General features: G+C 41.5%; 1 protein-coding gene across 17 annotated transcripts in view; it reads left to right on the top strand.

The window, feature by feature from the left end:
* ARPP21 (cAMP regulated phosphoprotein 21) overlaps positions 1–24,143 on the top strand; it is a 332,344-nt gene that overhangs the window by 171,369 nt on the left and 136,832 nt on the right. For 10 of the 17 annotated variants that reach the window (XM_054814943.1, XM_054814942.1, XM_054814938.1 and 7 more), the window contains exon 1: positions 12,483–12,674. The exons of 2 other annotated variants lie outside the window; for them this stretch is intronic. The gene's annotated coding sequence lies outside the window, so the exon portion shown is untranslated. Of the gene's footprint in view, positions 1–10,076; positions 10,723–10,936; positions 11,197–11,239; positions 11,384–11,438; positions 11,668–12,482; positions 12,675–24,143 lie in introns of those variants that run through there. 5 more of the 17 variants (XM_054814944.1, XM_054814934.1, XM_054814932.1 and 2 more) reach the window with 4 other exon arrangements.

The raw sequence follows: 24,143 nt of genomic DNA, 5'->3' as shown, positions 1-24,143 counted from the left end.
ATATAGTATTAAAAAGAAAACAAACTGAATTTGAAAGAGAACAGGCTTTTCTCATAATAAAGCCAATTTTCTTATCTGTTCCGCCAGCAGATCAGCAGTGGGAGTTAATATAAAGGCAAGACATAGGTAAATGGCTCTGGCAAATGAATCTTCATCTTTCTAGGTGTCCCATCCCATGCTTTGTTTAAGTGAATATGGCATTCATAGCTGGCTATCCAGTGATTCAGTTATGACAGGTTGTGCTTTTGTCCCATTTGGGACTATATCCCTATTTGGATGATGTATATATGATGTGGTTTAGCCCCAGCCCCAGCTGAGCACCACGCGCCCCTCGCTCCCCCCTCCCCCGGCGGGCTGGGGAGGAGAACGGAGAAACAACGGCAAAGCCTCGAGGGTTGGGGTAAGGGCAGGTTACTGGGACAGCAAAGGAGAAGGGAACAATCAACAACAGTACTGATAACAGATATTCACAATGGGTGATAACAGAGAACAATTTACCGATCCGACCACCAACCGACCAGACGCTCAGCCCGTCCTGGAACCGCACCACAACCGTGCCGCCCCCCTGCCCGCCCAGCCCCCTTTTATGGTGAGCATGACGTCACATGGTATGGAATAGCCCCCGGCCAGCTTGGGTCACCTGTCCTGGCTCCTTGTGAAATTAACTCTGTCCTTGCCAGAACCAGGACATTATATTTGCATAGATATTGGCTTCTGCTTTACTAATGGGGAGAGACATAAAAGGGAACGTCCCTTGGAATGGCAGGAAATAATTGGTTTATATGCAGATAGGTTCCCCGTAATCTTAAGGTCAAGTTTACTAGCCAAAATGGGGTAAGAGTAGCCATATTTTTTAATTAACCCAGTTTTTTTCCCCATAGCTGTCAGTAAATTTACATTTGGCTGCAAGAATGTAATTTCTGTTGGCAGCACAGGCGTTGAGGCATGTACAGCTTGTTCAGATCACAGCCTGTATCAGTGCTTAAATACTGAGCTTTGAATTTCATTGCTAGGCTGTTCACTGCCCCCACAATGTCTTTCAAAGTCTTCTAGGCTCTGGTTTATTGTATTACCTTTGTCAGTCTGAAGTGCAGTAATTTATATTTCTCATGACTGCCCTTCATCTGGTGTGGTGCAACCTTGGGCTTTTTTGTCTTGGCTTTTTTATCAGTGGAGGAGTCCAGTATTTTGAATAATTAAACCCACATAAATAGTTGATCTTGGTGATACAGCATACAACACTAAGATGTCTTATGTAAAAGCCATGTGTTTTTACTTCCACTGTCTCATTTGCCTGAACTAGATTAAAAAATTGTTGTCATGAAAAATTAAAGATGATAATAATAGGCATTATTATCCTGTTTACTACATGCTGCTAATATAGAGAGATTTAGATTTCTCCTGAGGAATGGTTTGATGTATATTTGTTTTCAATTAAATTTGCATATGCTGCTTTAAAGAGAAAGATACTCTATTTATCTCTCTATTTGCTTTCACTGAGGAGGGAATAAAAGTTCCATGCTTCTCCCCCTTTGCTGCATCACTGCAGGAGAGCCCTGTATTGTGTATCATAAAGAGATTGGGAAGCTGGGTAATTAATCATGAGCTTTTATGTAATAGAAAGTTTAAAATTCATTAGCTTTATATCAGAGTGAGTGTTATGAGGGAGAACATGTTGTGAATGAGAGGGAGAGCCTTATAATTAAGGAAGTGTGTAAATAATAATGAAAGTCATTAGTGCCATTCAGTTTGTAAGAATGTCATAATGTAATTGGAGCATTAAAGTGAAATTTGCGATGACAAACATTAACGATACAAAAGAGAGAAAATGTGGTTATCTTTAGTTTGACAGATAATGTCAGCTTTCTTGCAAGGCCCAGATGGTGCACAGGAAAATGTTATGAACAGTTTTATTTTAATATTTTTATGATGTGATATTTGGGAATACAATGTCACAAACACACAAGGAGGTTTGCATTTGTGAACCAATACTGCCTTGCAGAGTACGGAGTCCAATGCTGAGCGACCGAAGCAATAGATAGGGAAAGTCTTGTCATTGATGCAGGATCGTTGTTGCAATAAAGGTGAGGTGTGGTGTAGCACGGTATTATGAGGCTGATAAGTTTTCTGTCTGTCTCTCTCTGGATATGCATTTTGAATCTTTCTTTCCTTTAAAAAAAAGGGGGAGGGAGAAAAGGAAGAAAATGATTTAACAATTATGTGGGAAATTATATGATGCTAAAATTGTACCATGTTCTGCTCTTTCAATGAAGGGACTTTCTACAGTATTGCGCATTGCAAAGGCTATAATTTTAGGGCGTGAAGAAATGTAGATTCCAAACAAAGGAAGATTTAAATATGTCTAGTGGATAAGGCAAGGCGAAACAAAAAGAAGGCAGCTGGAGAAAATTTGGGGGAACTGTATCATTTTAAGGGCAGTGACTGAGAAATAACTATGCTTAAGACTCTAGGACCTGAAAGGTCAAAGACCTCAAAGTGCTGGAAGCTTAAGTATGTGTCTTTGTGTTCTATCCGCGAAGTACAGCGTTATGGGGTTTCACACCATCCCCATCACTTTGTGTTGAATGGACCTAATTTTTACATAAGCAGTCATTTGTTCTTTACTGTCTCTTTTCTGCAGCCCACTAGCCAACACAAAAGTTGATTCCAAAGTGTTCAAGAGAAACACTGCAAATTGCTAAATTGATGCTAATCAAAATCATATTCTGCTAAGCATCTTAGGAAATGAACAGTGGTCCCAAATGAGTGAAACTGGAGAGGTGAGGGTGGGCTGGAAAGCAGTATGCTCTGCTCACCGGTACGGGGCACCTGCTAAGGTTGTAATGGCAGTCAGACGGGGGAATGAAGAACCCATGGGGCCAGTGCAACAGAGCAATCCCCACGCCATATCCAATTATTACCTCAGTAGGATTTTAACTTACAGCTCTTTGAAAAACGTCTAAGACTCCCCAATTGCATGACAAAGGCCACATTTTTGCTAGTTTTATCACCACTGGCAGAACTTGAGAGGGTTTTCAAATGACACATAGCAGGAATTATTCTCTGCTTACTATAGGGCTGCTGCTACTGTTGGGGTTTTGGGGTAGGACAGTCAAAGTAGAGTCACAGTGACTATGCTAAGTTATGGTTACATTATGCCTTTTCTGGTCATTGTTATTGAGCATAAACAAAACTAACATGATGATACATAAGCTGTAAAAAGAGGCTGTCAGATATATTGCCTCCAGCAGTTTGTACAGGGCTGGTTTTGGAAAGTATGATTTAGCACAGGTTGGGGGTTTTGTTTTGGTATGGTTTTTTCAGGTCGCTCCTGTTCTTTGGCACATCTGCGCACTGTTTTGCACATAAGCACAATGTGGCCTTAAAGCGGGCAACTACTTCATCTCACATGGATTGTGAGGGGAACTGATCTGCCAGCAAATGATGTCATGCTCTTAACACCCTCTATCGTGGAGGGTCTCCTCATCTCCTCTTGAGCAGCTTTTGTGACCAGTGTTTGGTGTTTGCTGCTTCTCTAACTGGACCGGTTAATAAAGCTGGGAGTTGGGGGGGAAGGGGGGTTAAGCACAGATGGTCACAATTTTACAGAATAAGAACTAGCCTTTTTTTTCTTTACCTTTAGTGCAATTCCAACCTTTGTATCAATTTGTGTATAGATTACAGATTTTGAGAATTAGTCTGTGATCTGGCAGGTTCATCCCTGTTTAGGTAAGACATATTTTTTGTAGACTTCTCTTTTAATTATTTCTGGTATAACAGTGTTTAAGATGTGACTATCCAAAATACTAGCGGCCACATCTTGAAACTATTATACTTTTTTTACCCTGTTTAGACTCAGACAATATCTCTATTAACTTGAGTGGGAGTGACCTTAGCAAAGATAAAGCCCAGCCTTCTTTTACAAGTAGACTTCAGATTAGGGATCCTAAAAGAGCAATGATTTCTGAGCCTCCTGAAAGTGATGTACTGAACTCTATCACTTCATATTTATGGTCCTGAGTTACCAACCCAGCCTTGCAGTTGCATCCACAGGAGGTCTGAGGTGGGAGCAGCTGTATAGAAGTCAAGGCCAGTGCCACTCTGAGATGTCCCCAGTTAGCTTCCTCTATTTTACAGTTCAAATGCAATTCAACATTTAAGCATTGTGGGCGACAAGAACGCTTGAAGTCCTAGGGTGAATATATGTCTGTGTTCTGCTCATTGGAGGTCAGTGCCCTGGCTTCCTGGCCAGTGTGAACCTCAGAGCATACTGCAGTGAGGTGGGGTGGGCTGCAGGAGAGCAAGGCATTCAACTGGCACAGATGCTGTGGCTGGGGTCCTTTCTAGACATTCTGATGAGAGAAGATAAACCTTATTCTTAAAAAAATTTAAAGGAAAAATGAAAAATAGTGTCTGGTTGAAGAGTATCAACATACTAGTGTGGTATCAAGTTATTTGTGAAAAATACCTATAAGGTAGATCTGGGCCTGATGTCATTGGGCACATTCTCTTAAGCTGTTACATTCAAAACATGCATTTCAGAGAAGACTAGATGCTTCTATAAGCAAAATGTAAGAGGGCAACGTCTTCAGGGGAATTTCAAATGGAGAAATCGGCAGTTGGTGAGTCCTCTAGGTTATAGGGGCTGATTGGCATGGCAAGTCTTCTTTTTTTCACTTCCAAATCATTTGCCAACTTCAGTCTCTAGGTTTTCATATGGTCCCCGATCTACACCGTGGCACTGCTTATTTATCAGACATTGAGCTGCATCTCTGTGCCCTGACGAAAACACAGAACGTGCTGAACATTGCCAGGACCCAGGGTCCTCACTACATGAAATAAATACCTGAATTAAAATACCTCACAGTCTGTATGATCATTCTCTGTCTACTTACAGCTGGGACAATGGTCTTTAAAAAATACTGGTGTTGTTTTTGAGTGTTAAACCAAGCCTACAACTCCATAATAATGTTTTACTGCTATTCTTAAAATTGCAATGGCAGGACTTATAGAAGGTAAATGGGAATTCCTCTTGAGATTGGGGTTTTTTTTTCCTTTTTTTCCCCTCTCTGTCATTTCCTAGATCCACTTGCTCACCCACGAAGTTCCCTAGTCCTCTGGCTTCCCTTCTGCCCGGATACCTTAAGCACAGATGTAGGTCTAGTGATGGTTCAGCAGTGAGAGAGGCGCTATGTAGTTCTGAAAGCCTGTACTACCCACATCTTACTGTGGCAGCTGAAAATTGTCACCACAGCTTGTCTGCTCTCCAGGTGTGCTGGAAGGAAAGCTATGCTTTTATACTTTGCTTTAGACAAAGGGCTGCAATAAAGGCTTTTCTTGGTGTGATCTTGACGGGAAACTGCTTTGTGCTAGTGAAGTTGTTTGTGATTCTTATGGCTCCTGTGCTGAGGACTGTAACTACCCCCCCTGCAGATGCTGTGTTTGTCATATGTCTCCTTAGAGCCACTCATACTTGTGAACCAAGCAGTTCCTAGGCTCTTAGGTGACCCTGAGCCGTTGGATTATTAAAGCTCATAAATCTTATTGAAAGATTTTGGAATTTCCTCAGCTTGATTTCTTCCCTACAGTACTCTAATATGAGCAGGTAGTGCACATTCCCCATAATGAATCACAGATCGCAAGATAACCAACTCACTCCACTCCCTGCCTGGGACTCTCCCTCCTCTTTTTCTCACCATTTTCTCTCTGGCCCATCCTAACACCACAGCTCACAACATTCTTGCTGACTCCCTCTTCTTACTGCTCTTTCTCTTACCATGTTTGTCTTGTCTCTTTGCTCTAACATGTATGCTGCACATACATATTATTAAAAAACCCCCGTGATGCTAAGTTCCTACATCAGAGATGTGCTTCTGTCCAGAGCAACTGAGAGCTGTCCACTGCCTGAATTTCTCAACCTGTTAGAGCTCTTTGAAGGTTGTCTGCAGTGTGACTGAGTCAGAAGGCTACTGGGCTGAGCCCTGCATGGCTTTGGAACACCCTTTCTGAGCTGCCAGCCACCCTTTAGCCCATGAAACAGTCCACTGTCCTTCCACCGCTGTTGCCTGAAAGCCTCCCAGTCCTCTTGCCTATAAATCTAAGTTAAGGAGAAGGCTACAACAGGAGAGACCAGTTGCACCAATGCTGTCAAAGCGAGTTCCAATTCCTGCTCATTTTCTTTTGAGAGTCACAGCTGAGCAGGAACTGCAGTTTCTGGTCTTGCGGGGGGATCAGACAACTATTTTTTTTTGTGGGGTAAAGAACTCCGCACTGGAATATCCTTTTCAAGATACACAGATATGGCACATCAAATACTTTGGGATTTCTAAAAGAAACTAAGAGGGGATTTGATATGTCAAACACAAAGAAATGATGCTTTGCTTTTAGTGGGAAAAAAATACCTTCCTCAGCCCCTCTAGCAACAGATTATATTTTTAAAGGGTTGTTCATTGATCTTCCTCCAAAGAGAGAGTCTTAGATTTAGGTACCTGATCTTAATCCTAATGAAGTCCATTGCAAAAGTCTCACTGACTTCAGTGGGAATAGCATAAAGCTTCATTTTTTTATCAAATCCGAGCTACCAGTACAAGCTCTACGCAAATTGCTTGGTTAATTTTCCTTTACTTGTGATGTTGCAGCTGGAATAAATATTTCAGCTCTTCCTGAGAAGCATTTGAAACTAGAGCAATTTGGCTATACTTACATATTGTAACGTGCCATTTTAGATAGAAGTGCAGTATTTTTAAGTCCATCTGCAAATTATGCATGATTAATTTGTTTGTAACACATAGGACACAAAAATGGAAAAAAGCTTAAAAATAAAAAAAACCAACCGAAACTGATCTCTTTTACAGAAGATTATGATAAAACACATCAACAGTTAGCTTATCATACTCTTGTACCTCAATCTGATTCATTCCATAACTCCAAAGCACAATAGACTCTGCTAGCTTTGTTTCACTGAAAAATGACTAGAGGCAGAAGAAATGTGCAACCAGTCATGCAAGCTTTTGCTAATGTATTGAGTAACCCTGCGTGCCTTCTACTACGGGAATCTCCTGTGATTGCAGAACCGCATGAAGCTCAGTATGTTTGTCCGACATCACATACTTCTAATCTGATGTTGGTTTTTGAGAGCCCGCTAAGATTTTCTTGATTTCTAAGTGAAATTGAGAAGGCATAGTTAGAAAGTGTGCACACAGTGAACAAGTAATATAATCTGTTGTCATGCTTCAAATATATCTTGAGCTGAAGTGTTCAGTGTTGCCTGTTGTAATTTTGTATATGTATAGCAGATGTATGCTTCACTGCCGCAGGGTGGTCCTGTTGCGCAAGGGCACTTTGCAAGACCAGAGTCCTAGAAAGCATGTGCTGGGGGTTAATTAATTGCTATATTAAAAAATTATTTGAAGATAAAGGTCTTGTGTCTTTTTTTTCTGCTTACCCCTGAAGTCTGGCTACAAAACACACAGGAAAAGGTGTCAGAGATCTGAAAAGCTTATCAAATTCTGTCTCTGCTTAAACACACAGCTTCTGCTGACTTCCATCAGGCTTAAATGGACAGTTACCCCGTGCATGTTTACAAATCAGTACAGGCAGCAGCAAACCATTGCCATGGTTCCCCACCTCTTAGATATTAGGATTGTGCAATGATTGTGATTTTTCTTTCTGCAAAGAAAAGTTCTGAAAAGGGGATGTAGGATGTATACTCTGTTAGATTCAGATCTGATGCCGTGAAGGTCTGAGGTGACTTCTCAACCAAGGGAGGCAATTTCACATGTTTGCACGTCCTGTGTTTGATGCTGCTCACCATTCTGAGCTGAAATACTAGCTTGCATGATACTGGGATTTTTTTTTTTTCCTGAGTATTTCCTTTGTTCTTGCTGTAGCTGGTATCTTTTAGCATTTGGTAACTTGCCCCAAGTGCATACTGCCACACAGGTGAGAGTGAACTGCCAGGACTACAGCTTGGATGAATTTTTATCTACTTACAGATCTGACATATAGCTTCGACGCTTCCCACTGTGAAGACGCTCAAGTATCCCAACGGTGGGAGACAAGCTGTGGACGCGTGGCTGTTTTACATGTTCATTGTGTCTAGTGACTGGGGTAAGGTTTTGAAACATTCACTCCCCTCACCCCCTTTCCTACTTAGGCAGGTGAGTTGCAAGCTGTCTAGCGAAGGCATGAGCGAGTACTGCTTTAACATCCCGATGCAGCCTGCATTCTCTCCCTTAGGTGCACGGCCTACTTGGGAGGGAAGGGATGATGTGCAGCAGTCAGGTGAGGTGTGTGGCATTTCAGGGCATGTTCAAAAGAGTTTTGATAGCCATTTTGGAAAATGAACTTTGGTCCACAGTGGAGATGGTTGAAAGAAACACTTCAAAAGCAAAGAACTGGTCCTTCCCCCATCGCCAGCTGTAGCACGCTTCAGTGCAGTGCCATTTATAGCCTTTCTGCCAGTCTTTTTGCTTTCAGATGCAACTTGTAGCACACAGTGTGGGGGTATGTTCAGTCATGAAATTAAAAGTAGATGGAGCCACACGCGACCATCCTAGGAGTAAGCCGCATCAGGAGGTGCATTAGCGGAACAGGTTTTGGTGTGCCTGGCTGAATGCCTCCGATCACTTGAGGCACGCACCAGGAGCCTGCTAATGCGCACCCTGATGTGGTTCATTGCTTGCTGTATTCTTCCAGTCCAATTCCAGTCAGCGGTCCCTCGTAAAAGCAGGTGTTTGCTTCTGAGGGGAAAGAGGGATTCCAGGGGTGCTAGGATAATACCTAATAAAGCAAACATTTCTCCCCCCCAGCCTTCTGTTTATTTGGCCATGTTTGACTGGTACACGAGTTCTTCTAGGTTCGTTAATTGTGGCAAAGTGTCTTTTGTAACAAGGACTTTCTGAAAGTACATAATGAAAGGAGTGCATTTTTAACTGTATATTTTAAATAAGAATTGTCTGTCTGTGGGAGTTGGGTTATTTGTATTGCTGTAGACAGAAACGATCACTGTATTTCATAGGACCTTGCTGCTTTGTACTTATCGACTGTTTATTTTTCATCTATAGGATTACTAATTGCAGCTAGTACCAGACGCTTCTGTCTCCTTTCAGGTTATTGTAGTAGAGGGCATTGTACCAGATGCATGGTTATTCACAGAGCATGCATTTCCAGCAGCTGAATTGCTGGATCTGCTCTAAATGATCTATGGCAATTACATTTGGCGTTGTACAGCTATAATTTTACTGCATATTAATAGCCACCTAGCAAAGAGGTAAATGCCCTTTTCTCGGCTGGGTGCAGAACGAATGCCTGGATGTATTCAACTGGGTAAAACGAGGCTCGGTTTTTAAACGGATAGCAGGGGTTTTATGTATTGGAAATGTGTGCGCTGGTGAAATGTCTGTTTCCCTCTGCCTTGATGGTGTGCAGCGAGGCTCCTGGAGAAATATCATCAAGCCAGATCCTCGATGGAGACATGCTGGGGAGGGGGAGGGGGATCATGTGCCCCATTTTAAGTAGCTCATCTGCTACCACCCAAAATCTGCTGCATTTTTTTTTTTTTTCCCCTTTCAGCAGCTCGGCTGATCAGTGCGGATGCCGTCAGGTTTCACCAGCAAAAATAATAATCATTAAAACCACCCTCCCCAGACCTTCCCTAAAGCTGTCCTTTGGAGTCAAGGGCCCATTTTCTTCCCTTTTTTTTTTGGGGGGGGGTGGTGGTGGGGGGGCGATGGGGAGTGGGTGGAAGCAAGTAACAAGGAATCGGAGGAGATTAACGAGCTTTCTCCTTATTAGCGCCGCTCGGGGGCTTTGTCTGTGCTCCTGGCTGGGGATGGGCTGATAGGGCTTGGGGGGGGGGGGGGGGGGGGGGGGCAGTGGGACTGGAGGGGCCGGCGTGCGGGAAGCCACAGACACACGGACGGACGGCCAGCCATACCCACTCCACACACAGACGTAGACACAGAGTCCGGCTGGGCAGCTCCTCGCCCCGGCCCGCGGCGTGTGTCTGTGTGGGGTGGGGTAAGGGGGGAGGTGGGGAGGGCGTTGGGCGCGCGCAATGGCGGCGGAGCCAACGGCTCCTGTGAGGCGGCCGTTGGCGCGGCCGAGTCAGCACGAGCCGGAGCGGCGGCGCTGAGCGCAGCGAGCGCGGAGCCGGCGAGGAACGACGCGAAACGCGCCGCTGTCTCCGGTCCGAGGCGCACCACGCTGCGTGGGCGGGGAGAGAGAGAAAGGGAGAGGGAGAGACTCTCAGATAGACAGTACAGCCGGGGAGCGCGGCAGATAAAGGACAGAGGACGGGCGGAGAGAGAGAAAGAGAGGAGCGAGCGGGGATCCAGTCAGGCACCGAGAGAGACCCAGGGAGAGGACAGGCAGCGCGAGAGGCAGGGCAGGCGACGACAGCCCGGCGACGGACCAGGGCGACGCGAGCGGAGCGGGGAGAGGCGAGGCAAGGCGAGGCGAGCCGGCCCGAGGCGGGAGGCGGCCGGCGGGTCGGGCGGCGCCGCCGCGGCCACCGCGCCCGGCCACCACCGCGCTGCGGAGGATCTCCTCCCGCGGAGGAGGCGGAGGAAGAGACCATGTCTTTCAGGAAGACAGGCACTGTACTGTAACAGCAGCATATCTGCAGCAAAATAAACAAACCAGCCAACCAAAAATACCAAACAAACAAAAAAATAACCCAAGCCACCAAGACGCTGGGGGCAGATCCCGTTTTCAGGCAAGGTAAAAAAAAAAAAAGAAAAAAACCAAACCAAAACCAACAACGCCAAAGCAGAATCTGTAGACATTTGTGTGGCGTGGTGTTCTTTGTTGTTGCGATTTTTTTTTTCTCCTTCCAGCATGTGTCTTCTGTCATTTCGTTGGAGTCATTCGCCCCCATCCCCCCCACCCCTCCCCGTGATCTTTTAATTTTTGAGGTCAGGGCAGCTTGAGCATGTGAAGCGGAGGGAGAGGGAAATAGGAGCTGTGCATGGAGCTGGGGCTTGCGCGTATTACATGCGATGTGCAATTATTTATAGCAACTGCAGGATTCCGACTCTTAAGATGTGGTATTTACCAGAGAGGGAGGGAAAAAGAAAAAAAAAAGGGGGGGAAAAAAAGGGTATCATTCATAGTCTAGTGGGTCAGGATGGTATCGGTGCTGAAGCCGGAGCCTCGCACGGGATCTCGGAGCGGCAGGGTAGAGGTGAAAGGCAGGTACGGCGTGAAGGGCTTGCCGCGGTTCTCCGCGTGGGTCCGTGGGGCCGCCTGCCCCCGCGGAGGGCGGCGGTGGCGCCTTCGCAAAGTTTCCGCCGTCAGGCGGTAATTACCAGAGGCGCTTCTGGCAGGAGCCCTGCCGCCTCCCCCGGCTCTGGACGGCGGTGGGTCGGGCTCGGACGCGGAGGTGAGGTGTTCGGAGCTCGGTCTGCGGGTGCCCTCGCCTTGGAACCGGTGTCCGGGAACCGGGTTAAGGCTGGGGAGGCGAGCGCCAAGGAGGGGAGCTGCGGGAGGAGATCTTCCTCCTCTCAACGGTCGTTTTAGCTAAAATGTATCAAACTGTAAACCCCCAAGTTTTACTCGCTGATTTGTGAGCAACATCGAGGGATACGCTTTAAAAAGCCGTGCTTTGCTGGAGGGAAAGCCGGGGCTTGCTTGACTGGCATTGTTCTTAAGGGTGGCGATTTGAGGGTAACAGATTTACTTGATGCTTCCCTTAGCGTGTCTTTTTTTTTTTTGCATGCCGTGAAGGAGGATCACAGTCCAGGAGTTACAGTGATACGGTTAGGTATCCTAGCAGGCTGTTTTCATAAAAAAAATAGTTAACGTTACTCAGCTTAGTGCAATTCTGCTTACTTGCGTGTGCGTTTCAACGATCTCTCTTGTAGATCTAACCAAGATGCGTTCATCCAGTGCAGCCATTGAGCAGTCTTAATTGTTGTTTTTTGTTTTGGTTTGGTTGGTTGTTTGTTTGGGTTTTTGTGTGCGGTTTGGTGTTTTTTTTTTTTTATTCGTTTACCGTTTCAGCCAGCGGGGGGAACACGCTCAAATTTCGGGTGTATTTTTCCGTGCTAGGTGTGTCTTTGCGCCTTCGCTCTCCCTCCCGTCTTTGCGCTTCCAGGTGCGTGCGGTTTTGCTTAAATTCATCCCGCTGTCGTGTGACATTGCTGTAAATGTGCCGAGAGGGGAAACAAAGGCATTAAAGAGCAGCACAAGTGTTTGTTGATCACCTGTTTGACTTCTCTACCATTGCGCTGAGCTAGATGCATGGCCGGTGTGCATTCTTCTAAATGCCGTATGCAAATTTTAGGCAAGTACAAAGCAATTGAAGCTGAGGGTGATGGGGAGGGGAGAAAAAATAGTGTAAACTGACCTGCAACTTTTCAGTCGCATAATTTAACTGCACGCTGATTTTTGTTTTAGCAGTCTTCGTCACGGATCGAGGCGAGTTTGTGTGCACTATTAGGCTTGCAAATTGTTAATCTCGCACTGACTTTGCTTCTCAGTTCCCAGCTGGGCATGGTTACCTTGAGAGCTGTGGTATCAGCACTGTCAGAGCATGCTCCGGTGGGGAGATCGGGTGTGTTCTATTTTTAATACTATTTAATGAAGATGCTTCTCACTCTGCAATATACGAAGCATAATGGAAGAGCAGAGCGATGATTGGTTATGGATACTGGAAAAGGAAAAATGCAAAGGTAAAAATGGAAATAACCTCAAATATTTTTATTAGATTAATGAAAGAAAATACAGCTGTGCAGAAAGGTGATCGATTAAGTCGGTTTTAAATTGAACTGTTTTGTGGTGTCTAAGTTGATTTTTAAAAAGATCTTTTAAAAAGTTGTATGAAACAAACTGTAGATAGGAAATTATTTTGTGCTGTTGATAAATCTGATTGTCTTTGGGTATGCCGAAGTTGAAGACTAATATTCCATTTTAATTCTTTTTTTAATGTTGAAACGTCTTACAATGGAGTAGTGCTAAGGAACATCTTAAAAATTTATTTTTTTTCTTATGCTAACCAGTTTTAATGATTAACTATTTATATTCTTATTGGTAGTCTCCTGAAGCAGGAGTTTTGAGGTTTTATTCCTTGCAGTTAAAAGTTAATTCGGTTGATAGTAAAAATTGCTGTTGCATGCAATGCTCACAGAATGCAAGCAGCTGTAAACTTCTTGCAATATATGTGTAAAGGAAGATACCTATAGATAACTACTGTGTATGCCGGTATGCAAGATGCGTGTAGATATTTTGAAAAACTGCCTTGTTTAGTTCCATGTATCTGTAGTCAGTAATGCATTTATTAGCTGTTTGCAACAACCCATGCACTCGGAATCATATAGACAAACTCACCTCGATTAAAGATATCTTCTGTAAAATAACTCTATCTTCTCCCTATTGCCTACAGTTTTACAGGATGGTGGTCTTAAGAAATGGCTGAGTACCCCTCCTGCAAAATCCTTTTTCAGGCAATTCTTTTTCTGCTCCATGCTAATCTTTTTGACTGCCCCAGGGCTAAGTGTGCAAGTGAGGGTTGTTCAGAAAAGTGTTGCGCTGCATCATGTCGTTGGAGAAAAAATTACTTGAGGAGTGTATAAGGATGACAGAGGAAACATAATGAGATTTTTAACACTGGTGCAATGATAGATCTCAGAGAGAGATGAGAACAGTGTAACAGCCTCTTTGAAACTTTATCCTGTTGGAGTAAAACTCAGCCAAATCATGTTTCTGATGGTGCTGTTTTTCCTGTGGGCTTTACTGGGGTTATTTGTATGATTATAGTAAACTGAACTTGGCCTGATAAATCACTGTTATTAAACAGAATTTCTGGGAATACAGAAAAGAAACCTAAGAAGTTTTAAAGTCCGCTGTGCTCTTGACTTCCTCCCAGGTTACGATTTTAACAACTAACTTGGAATGAATTGGGGGGGGAAGGAAGCGCACCAATTCTAGGATTACTTATAGTCTGCCTTTCCTCCTGTAGGCATCGCTCTCACTATGGCCGATGGGAGATTTAAATTTGGAAGTGTGTCCTGGTTCAATGGTTTTAGCAGTGCTAGAGACACACGCAGGGACAAATCTTCAGCAGGTGTAAATTGATGTAGTTCCATTGATTTTAAGAATGCTGTGGATTTACACCAGCTGATGATATGACCCTCTGCTTGTAACATGCGGGATCTGTAACTTGCATTGGGTGGTATTATCAATTTTGATGGCATTAATTTCAGAATAGGAAAATGATTTTGGCAGATTGGTGAATCCTTGTTTATAGGGACTACTCACAAATGTGCGACTTGATCCAGTGAGTACTCCCAGCTCAATTTATTTGCTCAGTTGTAAGGAGAATTTGTAACTTATATGAGTATTTAAAGGAAATGCTATTCGTGTTCAGTAATCTATTTTCAAAAATATCATTAAAGATTGGGCAGTTGAGAAGTAATGTAACTACAGTGCAATAAACTTGCAAAATCTGTTTGTCCCCTGCTTATTCATTTATTAGATTTGAAGTTCTGTATTAATGTTCTCAGCAGGTAGTAAGTCAAGCAAATGGGTCACTTTTTCTTCTAGAAGATTGAAACATTCATCAAACAAGTAATACGTGCAAAGGCTCTGTATGTTCCAGTGGACAGCATTTCATTCTGAAGACTTGAAAATACTGTGTGTGAACATCTTTGTATCTGTATGGTAACATGCATTTTTAGGGTGCATTCTGTTTTGATGACAAACTGCAATGCAGGTAAGTAGGATTTTCCCCGTTTTGAGGCTGGGTAAATTGAATTGCAGATAAATTATGCAAACCATGTGAGGTCACGCATCTGGTTTTTGACAGCCATCAAATGAGACCTGTTCCACTCTTACGCGAGTCGCTCCTGGATGATGAGGCTCCCTGATTAATTGCTGGGTTTGTTTTGTTTTCTAATTTTTCCACTTCATACGTGAAATGCTGACTTTCAGAAACATGTAGATGTAAATAAATTTACATGTTTGTTTATTACAAATATTTCATTTTTACATAATTAAATGATAAAGCTTTCTAGCAAGGAAAACTTCAGAACAAGTGCAAGGAATGACTCATGTCTGGTCTTTTTTTTTTTTTTGTTCTTTTTTTTAATATATTGAACTTGCCTATAAATTCAGGTAGATATACTGGTTACTGTTTGTGGACAGGATATGTTTTTCTTGGGTCCTTGTTTAAGAAGGACACTTAAACCCAAATCATAACAACAGCTACTACGGTTTGCGTATGTCATTGTGCACGCACACATGATTTATTAGAAAAATAAAAAAGACATTACACTATGAAACTGTAATATGTTCTGGTTTAATTAACTCATTTTTTGATCAATAACATCTGTGATGAATTACTGCCGAGTAAGTCCTCGTTTGTCTGTGAAGGCCTAAACCACTTAGTTATAGGACTTAAGAGCTAAACCGCTCATCGTTTTCTTAGATGTTTGAAGGAACTCCAGTTTTAGACTCTGTGTTTTCTCATACAGTGGTTTTGCAGTAGGTAAACTTGATGGTGCATTGCTAATGAACCTATGTAAGACTGCTCCCCGTGTAGGGGTCTCTTACATTTCTCCTTAGCTTAATTTATAAGAATATGTAAATAATCTGTACTAATGTGTGGAATATGCAATCCAAAGTTATGAATTGCATTAATTCCAGGGGAAGAGTATTGGAGCTCTGTGTCACCTTTAGGGAAAAAGCCCCAAGCAAACACTTTCGTAATGTCCTGCCACAATTGCTCTCTTCCACCCATTAGTAATGTTGCCAATATTTACTACTGCTTCCTTTTTCCCTGTCGTGGTTTCTAGGCTTTCATATAGTCCATTATCAGTACCTCTCTTTTTGGTTCCTTAGAAGTGGAAAAGGTCTCCTTTAATTCAAATGTATCAATTTTTAATTGTATGGTGAAATCTTTAAATCATTTTAGATCATTCCAGATTCCTAAATAAGTAATAAGCTGGTGTATGAAAATGTTACATCACTTCTCCCTGCCTGCCCGCACCCCTCCCCATTCCTGTTACTTACAGAAAGAAACGAACTAGATATGGGGAGAAATACAGAGAAACAAGGAGTAAACAAAATAACACGTTTTACAGGAGTGAGTTCATAAAGGCTATCTAGATGAAGTAATTGCTACTGTGATAAACATGTTGAAAAATATTGAATACTAGAGATCCCACCACAGGTTTTTCTGTTAATGTTGAAGAAACTACGAAGTGCAAGAGTGATAATGTCATACAGCATGACTTAGCTGAAATGCAGAAGGCACAGTTAGGCAGTGACAGCTGGGAATTTGAAATTTATGATTTGGATATCCAATGACTTTCTGAAGCAGGGGGTTTAGAGTATTTTCTAGTCATTGACAATATATGGTGGCAGTAACCATGTAAGGCTGTTCTGAGGGCAGATGTGTTCACATAGCGTATGTTGAAGTATGTAACGTGAGAAGTGCGTTTTTATAAGTGAAAGAAAATGTTGTTCACAGAGAAACTGGGACACTTTTATGCTTCTCTCTCCAAATCAGATGTCTGCTCTTGATAATTTCAGGCCAAGAGTCACAGTTAACAAGAAGAGTACCATGAGAAAGCAAAGTTCTATGAAAAGTATTCTTCTAATTTAATGCTTTCTAGTATAGTTCTTATTTAGTCTGAGGCAATACTATGATTTATTTATGAGCTGCTTATACAGCGTCTATATTAAAATTATAGAAGCTTAGTAACGTCCTCCAACTGATAAAGATGCCTTTTTTCCTACATTGGATGCCTTCAAGCTTTTGAGTCAAGGGAAAGCTTAAATGGTCAGCAGGATGGTGTCAAAAAATAGTTAGCAATAAAAAACCCCAACAAACCAAACAAAAACCCCCACATGCCTTCCCCCACTGCTAAATACTCTGGGGTTTATTTCTCAAAGTTTTTGTCTTCTGTTTGAAATCTATGCTAAAACATAAAAATCAAATATATACAAATCAACTACTTTCTGGCTTCTGTTTCATCCCACTTTTTATGGCTACACAGCAGTGATTTTTACTGGATTCATAAAATCATCAGAGCTAGTTTTATATTCTAGAAATTGAATTCTGTCATCAAAAGCATGCCTGAACAGCTAATAATGTTGTCAATTAATCCTATTGCAGTATTTGTATTTTTATTGCCTCATGAGTTAAGTCTCCCTGTGCCTTCAATACAGAAAACATTTTGTAAATTTTCATGATATCATTAAATATGAGAGTCAGATGGTGGTGCTTTTCTTTGCAGGGAGTGTATGCATCTTGGTTTTGGTGACTTGCAGAGTTTCTCATGGTGTAATGCTTTATTTACTGTGAAGAAAGTTATCATAATTTGTTCCTGAGTAAAAAGGGATTGCAAGGCTTTTTGGTTGAATGAAGCTAATGCAGCTAAACTGCAGTGATTAGAAGTGTGTTATAAATGCAATTAAATTGTTGTACAGTTAAATGCTCCATGCCAATTAATATTGAATTCAATGGGAAGTTTTACTGAGGAGCAGGCTTTGGTGTTGATGCTTTCATGTGAAATAGGTACAGTGAGATGCACTTGTAGAGAATATGCCCGCTTTGTGCTTTTTGGGTGTTTGTGCCATAGAACTTCTTTTGAAATGCTTTGCCTTCAGTTCCACAAAAACTAAATAGTAAATTGTGGTGTTTCAAACTAAGTAAGTTTGGTTTTTTTTTTTCCATTTTCAGGTGACTACTCCATTTCTAAATACATTGCCATTGGCGTAACATTTAGAATCGTTTGAATGAGCTTGCTTAATGTATTATAAAGTATTTGTTATGGAGTCACAAACGTTTATGGTGTCATGAAAGCTTTAGGAGAAACACATCAAATAAATTCACTCTAAAGGCTCACTACAGATTTTAATGTAAGTCCAGGAAATGTCTGGATAGCTTTATAATTTGTGTACTTTACAAGCCATGAAATCTGAAGTAAGGAGGTCTGACTTTAATGCTTTTGGGTTTTGTTCTTTTAAGAAAAAATTCAGAGCCTTCTCCTATCAACAGAAAAAAAAAAATTGTGAACGTAAATCTAAAAGGAAAGCATACTGAGCAACTTAGGGCATCTTATAGAGCCATATTTCATAACACATACTACTATGAAGAAAATTACAACAAAATCATCTTCAATTCAGGTATGATTTTTGGGGAAGCTTTAATTCACAGAAAAATTTAACTAAATTGGAAGATGCATGGTGTTTACCAGCTTTGTGTATCTCAATATGCTTTTCCACTACAGTATAGCAATCTCTTCTGCATCTGAGCAGCAAAATGGAGTGGTCTCTAGTGACAAGAACTGTGGTGAGCAGAATCCTGTTAGATACTGAAGACAATGAATTATTACTGATGGATCATGTAACTTTAGTTTAATCTGTGTACTGATGAAAATGATGGCATTTGAAAGAAGTCCTTGAATGACCCGCTTCTTGAAGTAACCCTCTCAAAATCAGAGGCTGAGATAAGGGAGTGGTGGGGCAAGGGGCGTAATGGAGGATTAGCAGCAGTAGTACTGCTTGTGATGTGAAATTGGGTTATGGGGCGTCAGAATTAGGAGGACAGCCAAGGAAAGGAGGGTTTTCCGGAGATGCTCCCTGAAGATGAAGTAATTGGAGTTTTGGATCACCCAGAGAAAACATATCTATGTGTAGCCTCTCTTAAGTATAATTTGTTTTCAGATTTAAAAAAAATAATAAATAACAATAAAACCCTTACACATGCGATGCGTCTTTACATGGAGTATCAGGACAGAGTGAGTGCTCCGTTGCAATCGCACTTGATCTCCTCAAATCCGAGGTTATAGGAATTATAAACAATCTACGTCTTCTGAATTTTGCTGTTGCTGAATTGCTCCTCTCTGCCACCTACCTGGCAGAACAGAAAGGAAGGTAACTGAATCGTTGCCAAGGTCTGAGGGCAGCTACACAGCAGCATGCACCAGGCTGATGCTTCTTAGCCTGGCTTAATGTCAGTGCATGAAGCTGGTGGGTGAGTCAGTTCTGGGGAGATGTGCAAGACTGTGGGCTCTGTAGTATGTAGCCAATTCTTCTACGAGAATAAATTGGTTTCTTTCTTATCATCTCTTGTCTCGGCATGTCAGTAACCTCATAAATTAGTCAGGTATTTACTGAAATAGCATAGTGTGCCCTGTTACTACATAAATTTACGCCCTTCTGTAAAGGGCTTTGTATTAATGAAGAAGTATTGGTAGAAAAGAGCAGATCGAGACACAAATCTTGATGCAGCATTTTGGCTGCCTGCGGTTGTGCTACCAGTAACCATATAGCCATAGTCGTGGGGCTGTGGTTTCTGCAGACACCCTGTCCACTCATTCTTTCACCATGATCATTTCCGCAATGCGGGAGGAAGATGCGGCAAGCACCTACCTCTTTCAAAGCCCACATATTTCTTTAATGTGTTTGTTACTCCTCAGGGGTTTTTTTTCATGAAGGAGAACAGAGAACATAATTTGTACTTACAAAGGCTAATTATAATTTTTCCTCTACAGATCATTTCTTAGAGAGCTGTACGTTCAAAGAATTGCTGCTAACTCTCTTCTACATTACAGTTTTATGTTCAATGTCCAGGCAATGAAAGTCAAAATGTAGATTCTTTTGGCACCTATTTCTGTTTGTGTTTAATAACATACACTTGTGTCACATCTTTATTAATGTTGTCAGGCACTTCAAAGCCATCTGCAATAAAACTGCATCAGTATAAGAGTGTGTCAGAAAACAAGACAGTAAAATATCAGCACTTCTTAACAAAACATTTTCTTGATTAAACAGCACAATTTCCATATGTGGAAAAATGAAATCAGTTCTGATTACTTCAGTACTTTGAGAGCAACCACATTAATACCTGATTCTTTGACTTGCTTAAAAAAATGACAGCAGACCGAGCAATTCAGTTGTGTATTACGAGCAAATTCTATGGCACGGGAATGTGTTAGCTAGATCGGCATTGACTTGAGATCATAACAAAGGAGGAGTGTAAGTGACCCAAGTACTTCTGATGCATAGTTAAGTGTTCCCCTGGAATATATCACTTATTACCTACATTCGGTAGTTGGAATGATGCTGGCAGGTGATGGTGTAACATACCAGTGCTCCTCAGAACATCAGCTGCATGTACAAGCAATTTCAATGCCCATTCACTGCCAGACAGATGATTTTAATAAAAGGAATTCAGAGGTTCCATTTTTGAACTCTGATAGTTTATTTTGGGGCCAGTAACTTGAGGTGCTATTGTTAATAAGCATTGTAAAATTGGAAAATGGAGATCATTTCAAGTAGCCTTAGAACCACAGCAGAGAACATGAAAAATATGGAGTGGAGTTAGTGTTACATTCTTCTGGCAACAGCAGAGTGTGTGAAGTAAAGCACACTGCAGTTAGGAGACTTAGCGCATCATTAGGTCTAACATAAAAAACAAGGGGTCTTCCTTAAAACACTCCGTATACCTAACTTAAAGGTTGCTGAAAGCTCAGGAAGTTGAATATTAGAGGAGTTCACTGAGGTTCTAATATAAACTCTTTTCTTGTTTTGTTCCTTGATGTATGTGTTTCAAGCAGTCTCTAGCGTTATGTTTCTGCCTCTTTCCTGGCTGTTGCCATGCATGCATCAATTGTCTCTGTTCTGCTCCTTACATTGTCTGACCATTCTTTATACTGGGCTTTCGCTTTTGTGAGTTGTGTCCCTTGTGGGAACTTCCCTTTGTTAAACTGACCCTTCTGATTTTTCTGTTTTTTTCATCATTTGCTCACATTCCCCAGCTTTTGTTTCTTGCCTCTGTCTACATCAGTTGCTTGCCCGTGTTTGAAATGGCTGAAAACTTTGATTTATTTATCATATAATAGTGCACTTTTTAAAATAACGTAGTTCTGTAGATATTTGGACAGTCAGTTTATAATAAAACATGCTATATAAAGCATGCTATCATCATTCAAAATATGCCAGTTCTCAGATCTTTTGGACTTTGTTTTGCTATCTCTTAAGGAGGGAGTGCCAAAACAGCTCTGATTGCATCTGTCAAACAAAAGGTTTTGTGGTGGAATCTAGAAGACCTTGTGCTTTGGAACTTCTTCATGTACACAGCTCATATTGGTGTACCTGGCTCCCTTTGGGGCCTCCATTCAAATTCAATAGCTCCATAGAATTGTGTGTACGGTTGCTCCTGGAAAATATGTCCTGAACTCTCCATCTATTTATGTAGGAGTTGTTTTTCTTGGATTAGTAATATTTTCAGTAATTTCATATTTTTCAGTTGCTTAGAAAAATAAAGCGTAATGGAGGTGATACAAAATTAAATGCCTTTGACAGTGTGTTTGTTGTCAAAGACTTTTTATATGTTGGCTTTCTGACCTTTCAGATAGATTGCTGTCTGTGGTGTAAGCAGGAGATCCAACAGCTAGCTTAGCTTCTAATGTGTTAGCTTAGATGCAGTTTAGTATGTTACCAGGTTGTGCCATGATAAGAACTCCATCCATTTTTTCCTCTTTCATGGAGAATTATTTTGTATGTCATGTCTGTACACTTGTTGAATAAGCTTGGAAACTGCAACAGAAGCCTAAGGTTATGTATTCTTCTCATAAGTTTGTAGTGAGTGTGTAGCCACAGATCTTGTTCAAAAGTGGAGGAGATTGATTGTAAAGATTGTTACTAAGACATCTAATTGTCTGCATTTGAGGACCTATACTGAATACGTAATCCATTTTTGTGAAATGCATATATAGAAACCCCTTGTAAAGACAGGGAAGTAAAGGAACTCTTGGCTGAATTTTCTCGCTGAAGTGGAGGACTGATGTATTTGAAGGAGCATGGTTTGCTGCCATCATCTGAAAGTTGAAATTTATTTTTCCTGGAAATCTAATATTTATTTTTCTCCTACATTTTGTTTGGTGTTTTTTTACCTCTTTTGTTGCTGAGATATAGCAGGAGAAGTGCCTGTATTCAGCTGCCAATTACGAATTTAATTCAGCTATTTGTTTTTCAGTAATCTGATTGCCATTAGTGCCTAGTTCACTAATTGCCCTCTGTTCTCTGTTGGTTTATTATGAAAGTAACATTCTGAGTATTCCAAAACCTAATAAAGAAATGATGACAGCAGTCTCAACAGATGATGTATAGTAGTTCTGAACTGATTTTTTCTTTTATGGGCTAATCTTCAGACTGATGGACAGTCAGCAAAGTTATCTCTCAGGCAGCACTGAATTAAAGAAATCTCTCACTAGTTAAAATTCTGTGTTGTGTGGAGTCATTCCATGTTTTAGAGGGATGTCATACAAACAAGTCGTTTATTCCACAAATGATGGTGCCAATACTCTCCTCTACGTACTCAGTGATAATTGAATTCTTGAGTTCAGTTGTTTGCTAAGGAGATGATTTGTGATTTTTAAAAGCTTGTGTGTAAATGTCTGTAGTAGCACAGACTTGGCATGCAGTGAGATGGGCTTGTTTTTTCATGTAGCCTAGGTTTAAGTTGACTGAAGGAAAGCTCTTGCTTTTATTGACTTAATTCTCTAGTCTTAATCCTTGCAAATAAAGACATGAAAATGTTAGTCCATATAACCCTATTGCTGCAACTCAGAGGAATAATACAACTGGAATCTGTTTCTGTAGCAGGAAGCTGGTATGGCTAGAAGATCCTTCCAAAATGCGCATCCATGCATTTTGTCTTCTCTTAAGTTTAAGATACAGCATTCGTATTTCTGAGTAAAACCAAGTTGGGACATTTCCCAAATGACTGTATTACTGGTCTGCTGCTAAACTGCCCTTCCAAATGATAGGAGAACAGCTAGATTGCATTTTGAAGGTAGACAGGCAAAACACTTGTTTTCAGCTTTCTGCTAAATTCAGACATTGGAACAGGTGAACTCCTGTTATGGGGTAAGGGAGGCTGCTATAAAAGTAACATTGCTTTGTGTTCTTTAGCCCACCAGAATGACCGTAGATGCAAAATACAGGCTTGACAATCCCCACTCTTACACTCACTAATGTCACTTAAATGACAAGAGACTTTATTGTTGAAATTTTTTTTTTTTGTGGGCATTCCAGTAAAGACAAGATGTGGGGAAAAAACCCAACCAAACAAAAAAAAACCCCAAACCAGCCCAAGCTTAAGATGAGGAGGATGACACTGGATTAATGCTGTTACTGTGAACGAGAGCACATGGCTCTGTAGCAGACATCTTCCACTGATGCCTAGCTGTGACGTGTGTGTACGGGGAAAAAGTCCAGCAGTGGTAATGGCCAGTGGAGACCTGTTCCCCTCTGCCCTCCACAGGCTACAGGTGATGGACGTGATAGTCATAAAATGCCTGTTTACTTCAGGAAACAAAAGGGGACCCTTTTATAAACTGGCTAACTACTCTGCCGAGAGAGAGGAAGCGTTTGCTGAGTCATAGCGGAAAAACAGGCCTACTGCCTTTTAAAGGGTGTTTTGTGGCACAGGCAGTGAAATACTGTGACAGGTTTGGGTTTGGTTTTTTTTTTCAGGAAGGGGACAGATTTTCAGTACTTCCAAATGCCTGTCTGAGGTTATTTGGATAATTTTGGGTTATTCTTTTCCACTAAAGGCTTTTAAAAATATTTATGTCGTAGGCCCCTTTTGACAGTGGCAATAGCTACAAATTCAAATGCTACAGATAGTTTCAGTTGGAGAGCTGTATGCTGTACCGGTATCCTCACAAAAAACACCTTTCCCAAAAAATGGCATATTCCAAAAAGCGAAGACAGATAAATGAGTGTGTTGCATGTGAGTAACATGAAACAGTTTAAAGAAGGGAATAGTCTACTGTGAGACGGTAACTTGGAGAAAGATATTTGAGCAACAGAAATCCCTATTGTTCAATTTTTATTTTTTTTTTTTCTTCCTAACATGTTCCAGTACTGAATTTCCCTTCCTCACGCTCAGCTTTGAGAAGCGTGGATGTCCCCCAGGAACAAGAATAGGCAGCCAGCCGTCTCACATCAGCATGAAACTTTTTAACAAAGATTCATTTGGGGTGTGAATAGAGGAAGAAAATGAAACAAAAGGAATTGTTTTTAAGTTTAAAAAAAAAATGCACTTTTGGCATCACTTGCACTCCCCAATGAAAAGTAAGCTGTCCAACCACTAACTGTGGCAATCGGAAGTACGTCTGTACAAT

Source organism: Grus americana, chromosome 2 (genome assembly GCF_028858705.1).
Source record: "Grus americana isolate bGruAme1 chromosome 2, bGruAme1.mat, whole genome shotgun sequence".
In the NCBI taxonomy this organism is placed as follows: Eukaryota; Metazoa; Chordata; class Aves; order Gruiformes; family Gruidae; genus Grus; species Grus americana.
The sequence above is the reverse complement of the archived record's forward strand: the minus strand, read 5'-3'. Positions and strand labels throughout refer to the sequence as shown.